This window comes from Arachis hypogaea, chromosome 11 (assembly GCF_003086295.3).
Source record: "Arachis hypogaea cultivar Tifrunner chromosome 11, arahy.Tifrunner.gnm2.J5K5, whole genome shotgun sequence".
NCBI classification, from domain to species: domain Eukaryota; kingdom Viridiplantae; phylum Streptophyta; class Magnoliopsida; order Fabales; family Fabaceae; genus Arachis; species Arachis hypogaea.
In genome coordinates, this window is record NC_092046.1 from 43,332,318 (window position 1) to 43,346,290 (window position 13,973).

Sequence of the window (13,973 nt, forward strand, 5' to 3'; positions counted from 1 at the left end):
ATTACTCTATGACTGATTAAAATGAGATTAACAGCAATAATTTTGTGCCCTATCAACTGTGTTTTTTGGCAAATATCAGTTGATGATAATAAACTGTGTTCTTTGTTTTAGCTTGCTCTAGGTGCTGTAAATTCAGAGGTTCTTCTTGGAAGGTATGAGCTTTAAAATATTTACATGATTTTCATATGCAGTAATGTGCTTCTTTTTCAGGCCTGGTGTGTGGGGAAATGGTGCTCAAGTGTAGCAAAATTATTTCCTCATCAAACTATTCATTTCATATGGTTAATAGAATTATTCAAGATCGGATCAAGAGAAAGCCTATATAAATAGCATATGAAACAACTAGCTCAAGTTCTTGGAAGGTCCTTCTTTCTCAATCTCAATGCCTAATTTGCTTCTTTTTTCTTTCCTCCTATTTTGATTTTTGAGTTTTCTGCTAACTATGTAGTGAGGAAGAGGCTAAGAAGAAGATATACTCTGTTTCCACTACTTGGCGCCCTCATTTCCGAAGAGCTTTCTTAGAAAGTTAAAGGTAGGTTTTACCGCTACGTTCTTTCTAATTCCTCTTCCCATCAGTTCTTGTCTTTCATTAATGTCGATGCTTATTAGATTTGTTTTCATTGCTTGCATGTATTAAATTCTGATTTGTAAAGCATTTTTGATATCACAATTGCTTTGTATTTAAAAGACTCCTCAACACTCTTATTTCTTGATGAACCAACAAGTGGACTTGACAGTGCTGCCTCTTACTATGTCATGAAAAGAATTAAATCCCTTGATCATAAAGATGCCATTCAAAGGATAGTTATTGCATCAATCCATCAGCTTAGTGCTGAAGTTTTTCAATTCTTTGATAATCTCTGTTTGCTCTGTGCTGGCAAAACAGTTTACTTTGGACCTGCTTCTGCTGCAATTCAGGTTAATATACAACTAAGAACCAACTAACTAAATAGTTCATATTTTCAATGCCCATCATTTCTATAATACTATCATAAGAACATCATCTTGTATGTAGTTTTTCGCTTCCAATGGTTTCCTTGTCCTGCTCTTCAAAACCCCTCAGATCATATGCTAAAAACTATAAACAAGGACTTCGGTCAGGTAAGCTTTCCAATGTCTCTTTTTTCTTTTCTTTAACAATTCAGTTGTTCTTATATATATATAAGTAAATACATATAAGTCTTCTTTGTCTTGTCCATGTTGGTACTCCCTTGGACCTGGTTGTTTGCTAGATTTTTGAATTTGGTAGATAAGGCGTGACAAGGACTTTAATATGTCCAAATCTTATTTCCACGCTAAACATACTTATCTAGAGGAAGCAATTTCAAAAGCACAAGACACAAATTGACAAGGCTTCATCATTTGTAGTTATCGTTAAGTTGAACAAGTAATTAAAAAATAATCTCAGCTTGAATTGAAACATGATCTGCTATTTATTTAATGGGAAAGGAAAAGATAGATAGATAGATTCATAGATATTCTTTTTGTACATACAACTAGAACATATTTATTTATTTATTATTAACTCTGTCATAAAATATTTTACATATCTATATATATTATTATAGTGCATTCCAGTCGTAGAAGAAAAGCACAAAGGTTGACCCGTCCTTTTATTATTTTACTCTTATATTTATAGGTTCATAAACTTTTTAGGGACTTTCCCTCTGATCTTTATGATTCTTCTTGTATTGTAAACATTATCCGATCCTTTCTTCAAGGGCTAACAACCTAATCTATTGATTGAAGAAAATAATGTTTTAGACTTTTAGATAAGATTAAAAAAAAAAGCAAAAGCAAAAGACGAATAGTGTCATGCAATGAAAAAGGTAGAAACCCCCTGGACTAGTTAATTACAACTTTAACACAAGCTAACGGAATCACATTCGAGAATGGTTCAAATAATAATACAAGAGTTTCATCTTATCATTTAATTTCTATCCCTATCTCTCTCTTTTTCATGATAATTTTGATACAATTTTAATTTCTTATATGTATTTTTTCTAGTGAGTGTGAGTGTGTGAGTGGGTTTTTCCTTTTTCAGGTATTGATGAAGAGAGGAAGAGCAACTATTTAGAGAAGGAGGCATGCACCATCAAAAAAAGCAAAACATGTTCAATTTCTTAAACTTTGATATCTATCACCTTGGACCACACCATTCCCAAATCCCAAATCCCTCCAAATTAGTAAAAGATAAAATGAATTTTTGAATACAGCTTTTCTACTGCTGCCAACATTTCTTGCTGAGAAATTTTTTTCATTTTCTTTTTGGCCTCAGGTTTCAAGAAATTGTATTATTTAATAATACAAATACTTTATTTAATGGGGCTTTAGGATTGTGCAGACACTGTGATTGGGAACTGGCACTTGAGAGGGATAAGTGGTGGAGAAAAGAGAAAGGTTAGCATTGCCTTGGAGATCTTGATGAGGCCTAGATTGCTCTTCCTTGATGAACCTACAAGTGGACTTGACAGGTTCACATACCCTTGGTTTTACTTCTTGTTGGGATCCAATTGTGCTTTTTTTCACGCCAATTCTCCACCACTGGGCCAATTCTCCACCTGGTAGGTTTCTAAGCTATTGAATATCCTTCATGATGTTGGTATCTCTGGCTACCACCGCTTTGATTTACACTATTAATTGTTATTATTATTACTTTTATTATTTAAGATTTTTGTACTTATTATTGGTTTTGGGGCACTTAACATTGCCCAAAGATCTGTTATTTCCATTCCCTAACCTGCTCCTGATGCTGAAAGAGTAACATAGAAATCAAAGAATTATTGATGATCAAAACATAGATGGGCTAAAGAATTTTGATTTGCAGGTACTAAGGAGACTATTGGACTTTGGCAAGAAACTTCCTTCTCCTGATGCTCTTCTCATCAATGGGCAAAGAGATTCTGCTGTCTTTACCGATCAAGCAGGTAATAACTAATTATTAATTAACCATCTCTCCATCTCCATTAATATTCACTATTTGAAACTAAATAAAACTTAAATCAACTATATTTATTTGCAGGGAAGACTTACAAATCAGAGTGTCCAATGTTGGGTTAACAACATCAATCAACTTCAGGATTCAAGGCCACTCATTGAAACTGATTGAAGTTGAAGGTGCTCACATATTACAGGACATATATGAGTCTCTTGATATTCATGTGGGTCAATCAGTGGTACAGTTGAACAATACACTTTGAGTTTATGTTTTAAATTATAATTGATGTATCAACACACTTTGATGTATGGTTGTTACTTATTATTATAGTTGATGTATCAATACACTTTGTTTATGTTTTGAATTATATTGACTTCTTGTTTATAGTACTTTTCTTTTAGTTTGATAATACAATTAATTTGTTTATTTTTGAAATATTATAAATATTCGAATACAAATTAGATAAAAATTTGTATTAAATTTATATTTATTTTGTATAAAAACAAGTTTATTTTGCAATGAAAAATCTAAAAAAAAATTTATTTTACCTTACTGACGAATTTACAGACGGATTTTCTGTCTGTAATCAGAGTGAGATGATTTTCCAAGGCTCAAATTACAGACGAAAAATCCGTCTGTAATTACCGACGAAAAATCTGTCAAAAAATCCGTCTGTAATTACAGACGGAAAATCCGTCGAAAAATTCGTCTGTAATTACCGACGGAAAATCCGTCAGAAAGTTCGTCGTCTTCAGGAAATGGATGGAGAATTTACAGAGGGAAAATCCGTCGCTAACTGGTGAAAATCTGTCGGTAATTTTCCGACGGAAAAAAATCCGTTGGTAAATAATTTCCGACGAGGCTTTTACAGAGGGACAAAATCCGTCGGTAATTTCGTCGGTAACCAAAAATCCGTCTGTAATAAAGGATAAATCTGTCTGTAAATCTGTTTGTATTAATCTATTTTCTAGTTGTGATCCACAGCCTTTGCCAACCTAACCTCTGTGCGATCCCATCGCCACCGCCTACCTAACCTCCTCAGCACCAGACAATCACAATTAATGCAAACAAGTAATACACATGTAATATTCATATACAACAGGTAGACATGTTATACAATTAGGAAAACTCAAGTAAACAAAGCAAGCAAGTAAGCATATAGAAGATGCATATGATGAATGTCTGCCCTATTGGATGTGATATCACATGTCGGTTATGGTGCCAAGCCCGACAGAAAATCCGGTCGACAACTCCCGGATTAGTCTCTCTATTGCGCATAAGGAGGAATAATTTCGAGGGATAAGTGCCCTACCACCTTCTCCTTTCAGAGGGAAACATTCCGAGGGAGTGTGCCCTACCACTTCCTCTGGTTGCGAGAAATATGAGTGAGAAGCCCAGCTTCAACTCTCACATCCGAACGTAGGCGGTAGACTGCCACAGCCCTGTGACGGAGAACAATGCATATCGTAATCACATTTTCAATCTCAAAGACCACTGCTCACAACACACTTCCACTCATACTTGTCACAACCATCATCAATACATAAGTTCCATTCTGAACTCCTTAGTTCATCAGTTCCTCAATTCCAATACCATCCTCCTTTCTCATCTACTATACCCATCCTCAGTACACCAGAAACCTACAGCTCCGTTTACTAACTTTCTAACATAAAACCCAAATTAAACCTCCTAGGACCTTTCCCTTATTCTGATACCAAAAAAATAAGCCCAAAAGTTTTAAAATGGTGTCACAAAAGCTTACAAGCTTGTTGGGGAGGTGAAACAGTTGAAAACAAAGTTTAAGTTTGAGAAACAGGGCATGTGCGTATGCACAGTGGTGTGTGTGCGCACGCCCAAGAGAGTTTTAAAACGTGTGCATACGCATAGGGGTGTGCGTATGCACATGTACCAAATTTTGCAATTCTATTCGCTCGCACAAGGCGTGCGAGCGCCCCCAACAGACTAACCTTCCCAATGTGTGCGTGACAGGTTTTAAATCCTCATTGGATATGCACGCACACCAGATGTGCTAGCGCTCAAAACAGGAAGCCTTTCCCTGCGTGTGCGTACGCATAGGTCTGTGTGTGCACACAGGTTTAAAATTTCGCAGGGGTGTGTGTGCGCTCAAGGCTATGCGTGTGCACATATCAGAAATCACAAAATTCTGCAACTTTGCAAAATTTTAAATTTTGACACCAATCTTTGAATGATCATAACTTCCTCTACAAAATTCCAAATTTTACAAACTTTATATCAATAGGAAGAGTTTTCAATGAACTTTAATTTAAATCAAATTTCAACAAATTTCAAAAATTGAGGCTCAAGTTATGATCCGTCAAAGTTCACCAAAAATTCATTTTTACCCAAAAACTTCATAACCTCAATTTGACCAACTTTCAAACCAAAACCAATATAATCACTACCCTAACAATACCAAAACAACCACTCATTCCTCAATCTCAACCATCCATAATCTTCCATTTACCCTATTCCACACCATCAAAATCATCATTCTCCAACAAACCAAAAATCATCACAAACAATCCTAATTCTCCTCATTCATCAATAACATTTCCAAACCTTCATTCACTCATTAACCCACAAATTCTTCCATATTTAACCAAATCTCAACTCAATAATATATATATATATATATATATATATATATATATATATATAGACACACACACACACACACACACACACACACACACACACACACACATATCATTACCACACACCAAGTCCTACTCACCAACAAGAGCCTTAACTTTACCACCAATTAAATATACCAGTCCATATCACATACAACTTTACATACTCTACCAATAATTATCACCATTCACAATCATTCTATCATCATTCACATATCTTCAACTTAATCCACATCATTTAACAACCCCATAAACATTCCACAATCCACTACACTTATACATAACAACACAATTTATCTCAATCAATCAACAACATCAATAGTTCAAATTCTATCTTAGGGTCAACTAGCCTAAGTGTCCATAAACAATACATATTACATAAAGAAAATCAAAACCATACCTTTGCCGATTTCCAATATACTCAAACACCAAATTTGATTCCAATCAAGCTTCCACCAAGCTCCAAACCATCAAAGCCAAACCAACAGCCACTATCAACTCAAAAAACAAGCTTCATACATACAACATAACCATACATCAACCACTAAAGCTCATACTATATCAGACCACAAGGATAAAGAGGTGCTTTACCTTATCCAATGAGGCTGGGGGTAAAATCTATCTATCACTCGCTGCTAGAGATCACCTAAATAAGCAAAACCATAAAATCTCCTCAAAAACCAAACCCCAAAAATGAAAAAACTTAGGGATGGAAACTGGTGCATGAAGAGAGAGAGAGAGAGATCTTACCATATTTCTTTAGATATAAAGGAAGAGCTCATCAAGAGCTTCACGTGGCCACAAACGGCTCGTCAATCGGAGCTCCGTAGCTCAAGTTATGGCTCCCGGAAGGTGGAGGTGAATAGTAATCACTCCCTTCTTCCTCTCCTCTCTCATTTAGCGCCCCTCTCATCATATGAGGGTATGAATGAGCTGAAAAGCTCATTAAATGAGTTTATATATGTTGGACTTTGGACCCGGTTTGGGCCCAGTCCAACCCGTTAGCGTTTTTAGCCCGTTTGGCCCACTTTGGGCCAAAACCTTTAAGATTAGTGCCCGGTTTTCAATTCTAAAATTATTTTTATCCTTTCAAAACAATAAACCAATTTTCTAAATCTTATTTTTCTCAAAACACAGTGCCAGACAGGCTTAAACCGGTTCAACCGGTTCGGTTGTCGGTTCTCGGTCTTTCGTTTTTCATTCACAACTTCAATACAACTAACCAGCAAGTGCACTGGGTCGTCCAAGTAATAAAACCTTACGTGAGTAAGGGTCGATCCCACAGAGATTGTTGGTATGAAGCAAGCTATGGTCATCTTGTAAATCTCAATCAGGCGGATAATAATTGATGATGGAGTTTTCGAAAATAAATAATAAATAGACAGAAAATAAAGATAGAAATACTTATGTATATCATTGGTGAGAATTTCAGATAAAGGTATAGAGATGCTTTCGTCCCTCTGAACTTCTGCTTTCCTGCTGTCTTCATCCAATCAGTCCTACTCCTTTCTATGGCTGGCTTTATGTAAGGATATCACCATTGTCAATGGCTACTTTTCATCCTCTCTGGAAAATGGTCCGATGCGCTGTCACTGCATGGCTAATCATCTGGAGGCATCACCGTGGTCAATGGCTGCATCCTATCCTCTTGTGAAAATGGTCCAAATGCTCTGTCACAGCACGGCTAATCATCTGAGGTTCTCGATCATACTGGAATAGGATTCACCCTCCTTTTGCGTCTGTCACTACGCCCAGCACTCGCAAGTTTGAAGTTCGTCACAGTCATTCAATCCCAGAGCCTTACTCGGAATACCACAGACAAGGTTTATACTTTCCGGACTCTCATGAATGCCGCCATCAATCTAGCTTATACCACGAAGATTCTGATTAAGAGATCCAAGAGATAATCATCCAATCTAAGGTGGAACGGAAGTGGTTGTCAGGCACGTGTTCGTGGGAGAATGATGATGATTATCACGTTCATCACATTCATGTTGAAGTGCGAATGAATATCTTAGAAGTGGAACAAGTTGAATTGAATAGAGAAACAGTAGTACTTTGCATTAATTCATGAGGAACAGCAGAGCTCCACACCTTAATCTATGTAGTGTAGAAACTCTACCGTTGAAAAATACATAAGTGAAAGGTTCAGGCATGGCCGAATGGCCAGCCCCCAAAACGTGATCACAGGATCAAAAATACAATCCAGGATCTTCCAAAGATCATAAGATGTCTAATACAATAGTAAAAAGTCCTATTTATACTAAACTAGTTACTAGGGTTTACAGAAGTAAGTAATTGATGCATAAATCCACTTCCGGGGCCCACTTGGTGTGTGCTTGGGCTGAGCTTGAATGTTACACGTGCAGAGGCTCTTTCTGGAGTTGAACGCCAAGTTGTAACGTATTTTTGGCGTTCAACTCTGGTTCGTGACGTGTTTCTGGCGTTTAACTCCAGACAGCAGCGTAGAATTGGCGTTCAACGCCCATTTGCGTTGTCTAAACTCGGCCAAAGTATAGACTATTATATATTGCTGGAAAGCCCTGGATGTCTACTTTCCAATGCAATTGGAAGCGCGCCATTTCGGGTTCTGTAGCTCCAGAAAATCCACTTTGAGTGTAGGGAGGTCAGAATCCAACAGCATCAGCAGTCCTTCTTTTACCTTTGAATCTGATTTTTGCTCGAGTCCCTCAATTTCAGCCAGAAAATACCTGAAATCACAGAAAAATACACAAACTCATAGTAAAGTCCAGAAATGTGAATTTAGCATAAAAACTAATAAAAACATCCCTAAAAGTAACTAGATCCTACTAAAAACATACTAAAAACAATGTCAAAAAGCGTATAAATTATCCGCTCGCTGCAGTAGTTTTAACTCCACACCTGTGTATGAAGTTCCCAACTCCGGAAGGGATCGCCACGATAAAAGGAGACCAAAAAATTGCGCGACGCTGTTACAATGAAAGTCTGAACCTCAAGGCAACCGCAAAGGAGAGGAAATCAACACCATTGAACTCGGGGGAGTTCGAGCCCGCGAAGAATCCCGACCACAACCTGAAGGCGAGACCGAAGAGGTCCAGATCGGTGATACTCATGATAAAACGACAAATATTGGGGGAACCTTGAAAAGAGACCTGAAGGAGTCTCTGATACAGTTCCTAAAGGAGAACACCGATCTCTTTGCATGGAAGGCCACAGATATGCCAGACATGGATCCTAAACTAATGTGTCACAAACTGGCGGTATACCCAGGATCTCAGCCAGTATAGTAGAAGTGTAGGAAGCTCGGACCAGAAAAGTTCCAAGCTGTCAAAGAGCAGGTGCAAGCTTTACTAGAGGCAGGATTCATAAGAGAAGTCAAATACCCACTATGGCTAGCCAACGTTGTCTTGGTAAAAAAGTCAAATGGGAAGTGGCGGATGTGCACTGACTATACCGACCTCAATAAAGCTTGCCCAAAAGATCCCTACCAACTACCAAGTATAGATGCTCTAGTGGATGCATCCTTGGGATACAGGTACCCTTCCTTCATGGATGCTTATTCAGGATACAACCAAATCCCGATGTATCCACCCGATCAAGAGAAGACCTCGTTCCTAACTCCCAAAGCAAATTAATGCTACATCATTATGCCGTTCGGACTCAAGAACGTAGGAGCTACCTACCAAAGATTAATGAAAAAAGTCTTTGCAGAACACATCGGAAAACTGATGGAGGTCTACGTCGACGACATGCTGGTAAAAACACAAAGTGAGGAATCCTTGTTGACCGACCTCGCAAAAGTGTTCGACACCATCAGAAAGCATGGTATGCGGCTTAATCCTGCAAAATGTACCTTTGCAGTAGAAGCTGGCAAATTCCTGGGCTTCATGCTTACACAGAGGGGAATCGAGGCAAACCTAGATAAATGCCGGGCTATACTCAACATGAAAAGTTTGACCTGTGTTAAGGAAGTACAACAACTCAACGGAAGATTGGCAGCTCTGTCCAGGTTTTAAGCCGGTTTGGCCATAAGATCCCTCCCCTTTTACGCCACATTAAGGAAGGGAAAGAGGTTCGAATGGATCGAAGAGTGTGAAAAAGCCTTCCAAGATTTCAAAAGTTTCTTGGGGCAGCCACCTATTCTTACCCGGGCACGGGAAGGAGAAGCACTCGTACTATATCTAGCAGTAGAAAATCGGGTAATAGCCTCGACACTGGTTAGAGAAGATGAAAGCGGGCAACAACCTATCTACTTCATCAACAAAGCCCTGCAAGGGGCCGAGATAAACTATCAAAAGATAGAGAAGTTCACCTATGCTCTCATACTCACTTCATGACGACTTCGCCCATACTTTCAAGCTCACACCATCAAGGTTCGGACTAGCCAGCCCATAAAAGGCATTATTCAGAAGACAGATTTAGCTGGGAGGATACTGCAGTGGGCAGTCGAGTTGTCCGAATTTGATTTACAATTTAAAGCTCAGACAGCAATCAAATCACAGTATCTGGCCGACTTCATTGCTGAGTACACTGATACCCCGGGAACTCCCATAAAATAGAATTTTTACGTGGAGGAATCCTCAAACAAAGCCAGGAATGGGGCAGGAGTGATAATAGAAAGAGATCAGGGAACCCAAATCAAACTCTCACTAAAGTTCTAATTCCCTGCTTCAAATAATCAAGCCGAATATGAAGCATTACTGGCTGGTTTGAGGCTGGCTAAGGAGGTAGGAGTTCAAAAGCTCACCATCTTCAGTGATTCTCAAATAGTTACCTCACAAATATAAGGGAAGTACAAAGCTAAAGATTCCACCATGAAGAAATATCTGGACAAGACCATAGAAAAGCTCGAACAACTCGAGGAATATGAGATCCAACATATACCTCGGGAACAGAATGCTCGAGCTGATGCACTCTCAAAACTAGCCAGCACCAAACCAGGGGACAATAATAGAAGCCTCATCCAGAAAATATTGCAACGCCCATCAATCTTAGAGGAAGAAAAGTTCCTAACCATATCAAGTCAGGATCAGGGGTAGATGACCCCCATAATCAAATACCTCAAAATAGAAACACTCCCCATCGATAAGAAAGAGGCAAAACGTCTAAAACGAGAAGCACAGTACTACACTATGGTGGGCGACATCTTATATAGGAGAGAGTTCTCAACACCCCTCCTAAAGTGCGTACCAACTTCTAACACAAAAGAAGTCCTGGAAGAAGTACATTGTGGCATGTGCGGCAATCACTTGGGAGGCACGAGCTCTGTTTAAAAAGGTACTCCGAGCCGGATTCTTCTGGCCGACCTTGCAAAAGGATGCAACAGATTTTGTCAAGACATGTTCACCATGTCAAAAGCATGCTAACTTCCATATCGCCCCACCAAAAGAGCTCATAAGTGTAACATCACCCTGGCCGTTCGCAAAATAGGGACTAGACCTCCTCAGACCCTTTCCCCAAGGATCAGGACAAGTCAAATTCCTCATTATAGGGGTGGACTACTTCACAAAATGGATTGAGGCAGAGCCCCTGGCCAATGCCACTACTCAAAGAAGTCAGAAAATTCTGTACAAAAATATTATTACAAGGTTTGGAGTCCCTTATTCCATTACCACAGATAATGGCACTTAATTTATTGATACCGGTTTCAAAAACCTAGTAGCCGACTTAAAAATAAAGCACCAATTCACATCCGTAGAACATTCACAAGCTAATGGACAGGCAGAAGCTGCAAACAAAGTCATACTAGCCGGGTTAAAATGAAGACTACAAGGTGCAAAGGGAGCTTGGGTCGAGGAACTCCCACAAGTTCTATGGGCATATCGGACAACTCCACACTCCACCACAGGAGAATCACCCTTCCGACTTGCGTACGGGATGGAGGCAATGATTCCAGTAGAGATAGAGGAAGGATCCCCCAGAATAATCCTCTTTAGTGAGGATACCAACTCCCAAACTCAAAGGGAAGACCTCGACCTACTTCCAGAAGTCCGAAAAAGAGTTCGGATTAGAGAGGAAGCGCTAAAGCATCGAATGGCTTTAAGGTATAACTGGAGAGTAGTCCAGCGAAGCTTCACCAACAATGACCTCGTTTTAATCCGAAATGACATCGAAGCAGGTCGGTCAAGAGAGGGAAAGCTAGCAACTAACTGGAAACGACCTTACTGAGTTATAGAAGTACTGGGAAAAGACTACTACAAGGTATATGACCTAGAAGGGCGAGAGCTACCAAGGCCATGGCATGCCTGTAACCTAAGGAGGTACTATAGTTAGAAAGTAATAATTATCTTAGGCAAAGGTGCACTCTTTTTCCTAAAAAGGCTTTTTAATGAGACACCAAGCCAAGATCTACAAAATTGCTCGATCTAGAAGGGTAAGCAGTTATATTTATATACTCTTGTCTATTTCATATTTCCTACTTGAATAAAGTTTTTTCAGAATTACACAAAAAAGTTATCTACCAAGACGTATTAATCTGAGTGCAATAATTCGTCACCCAAATATGACAAAGTCGGCAAGATGAGAACCAAACTCATCGCCCGATTACAAGGAAGTCGGCAAGGTGAAAGCAACAAAAACAGATTAATGCAGGAAGTTATAAAAAGTAATCCATAAAAAGTGACCTGACGAGGTCTTACTAAAAATGGATTACTAAAAATAACTTAAGAGGATTTGACAAGAAGAAGTCAGATCAATCTAATCAACAAAAGTTATAAAAAGCAATCCATAAAAAGTGGTCTGACGAGGTTTTACTAAAAATAGATTACTAAAAATAACTTAAGAAGGACCGACAAAGGAGAAGTCGGACCAAACAAAGCGACAAAAGTTATAAAAAGTAATCCCTAGAAAGAGACCTGGCGTGGTTTGAGTAAAAATGGACTACTAAAAATAACTTAAGGGGTTTCGACAAGAAGAAGTCAGACCCAACCCATCTACAAAAAAAGTTATAAAAAGTAAATCCATAGAAAGAGGCCTGGCGAGGTTTGAGTAAAAATGGATTACTAAAAATAACTCAAGAAGGATCGATAAAGAAAAGTCGACCAATGAAAACGGTCTTTCAAACTAACAAAGTCGACCATCCAAAGCAAGCGCTAAAAGAAACACAGTTCTGCCCAAAAACCACGACACCACGACAAGGCTATCAAAATTGTTCAAAAGACTAACTAAAAAGGTTATGCCTGAACACTAAAAAGTTGTCAAACAAGTTAGTCCTAAGGGTTACCTTGTCCAACCAGAAGATAGATAAAAGATCTAATCAAAAAGAGGTCGGACAAGCAGAGTACCAACACTCTATAAAGATCTACAAAATTTGTAGAGGTTGCAAAAGAACAATCAGCATATCAAAAGAAACACAACAATCATTAAAAAGACTCAGAAGGCAACCTGGAAGAGGACCTTAAGAGTTCAAAAGTACTTTGTTTATCTACTAAGTTGCATAGAAGCAACTAACAGTCAAAGGAACCAAGTTATAACCAAAATTACAGAAATAGAGTTTAAAAGCCCACAAGTCGAGCTGTGGAGATAAAAACACATAAATTATAAGGGGTGCAAAGTTTCCCCAGTAGTAGCGTCAGTGGCAGAAGGAAGAGGAATGATATTCACAGGGACAACGTCCAGGGTCCGATCCTCACTATTGAGTATCTCACAATCCGGATCGGGTTGGGAACGGTCGACCTCGGCAGAAGGATTTGAAGAAGTCGCGGCTGCAGAGGCTTTGACAGGGGGTGCAGGAGGAGGCCCATCATCTTCATCATCTGGGGCAGGCACTATTTTTCCATCCTCCACCACATTGTCTAAGCTAAAAAGTGTCAGGTCGAGTTCAGGAGTAATAACTCGGACCTGCGCCTTCAAGTTTTCATAAGTGCTTGTAACAGTGTCCACCAGATGTCCCTGGAGGTCGGCATAGTCCACGTGGGCAGTCTCAAGCCTCCCCCTCAGCTCTAACACCTCGGCATAAGTGCGGGTATAACTTTCCTTGTAATTTTTTGCCATCTCCTCCACTAAATTTGCAGCTGCCTCAGCCCTGAGAGCCCGCGACTTCTCCTTCTCCAAGTCCAACTCCAACTTAATCACCATGGCGTCAAGCTCATCCTTCAATCCTTTGATTCTATCAAATTCCGACTTTGCATCCTCCAAGAATTCCTTAGTAGCATGAACAGGGGAACCTTGGACAGTTTGAAACAAAGGCGCACCCATATGAACCATCTGGATGCTGTTATTGGTAATAAAACTCAAGTGATGAAGAATGGACACGTTGTCCATAGGAAGTCGACCATAATAGGCAATTTGGTTATCAACAAATCCCACGACATCAAAATCAGGAGCATCGAGGTCAAAAAGATCCACAGTTTTTTGTTTGTCCATAGTTTTCTATTTTTTGGGAGCAGGACCAGAAGCAG

General features: G+C 39.2%; 1 long non-coding RNA gene across 1 annotated transcript; it reads left to right on the forward strand.

Annotated features, from left to right (window-relative positions):
* The first annotated feature begins 349 nt into the window (after positions 1-349).
* LOC112723868 (uncharacterized) lies at positions 350-3,322 on the forward strand. Its single transcript, XR_003812133.2, has 5 exons — positions 350-918; positions 1,016-2,113; positions 2,279-2,564; positions 2,828-2,927; positions 3,023-3,322. It is a non-coding gene; the product is annotated as an uncharacterized lncRNA (long non-coding RNA).
* Positions 3,323-13,973: the final 10,651 nt, after the last annotated feature.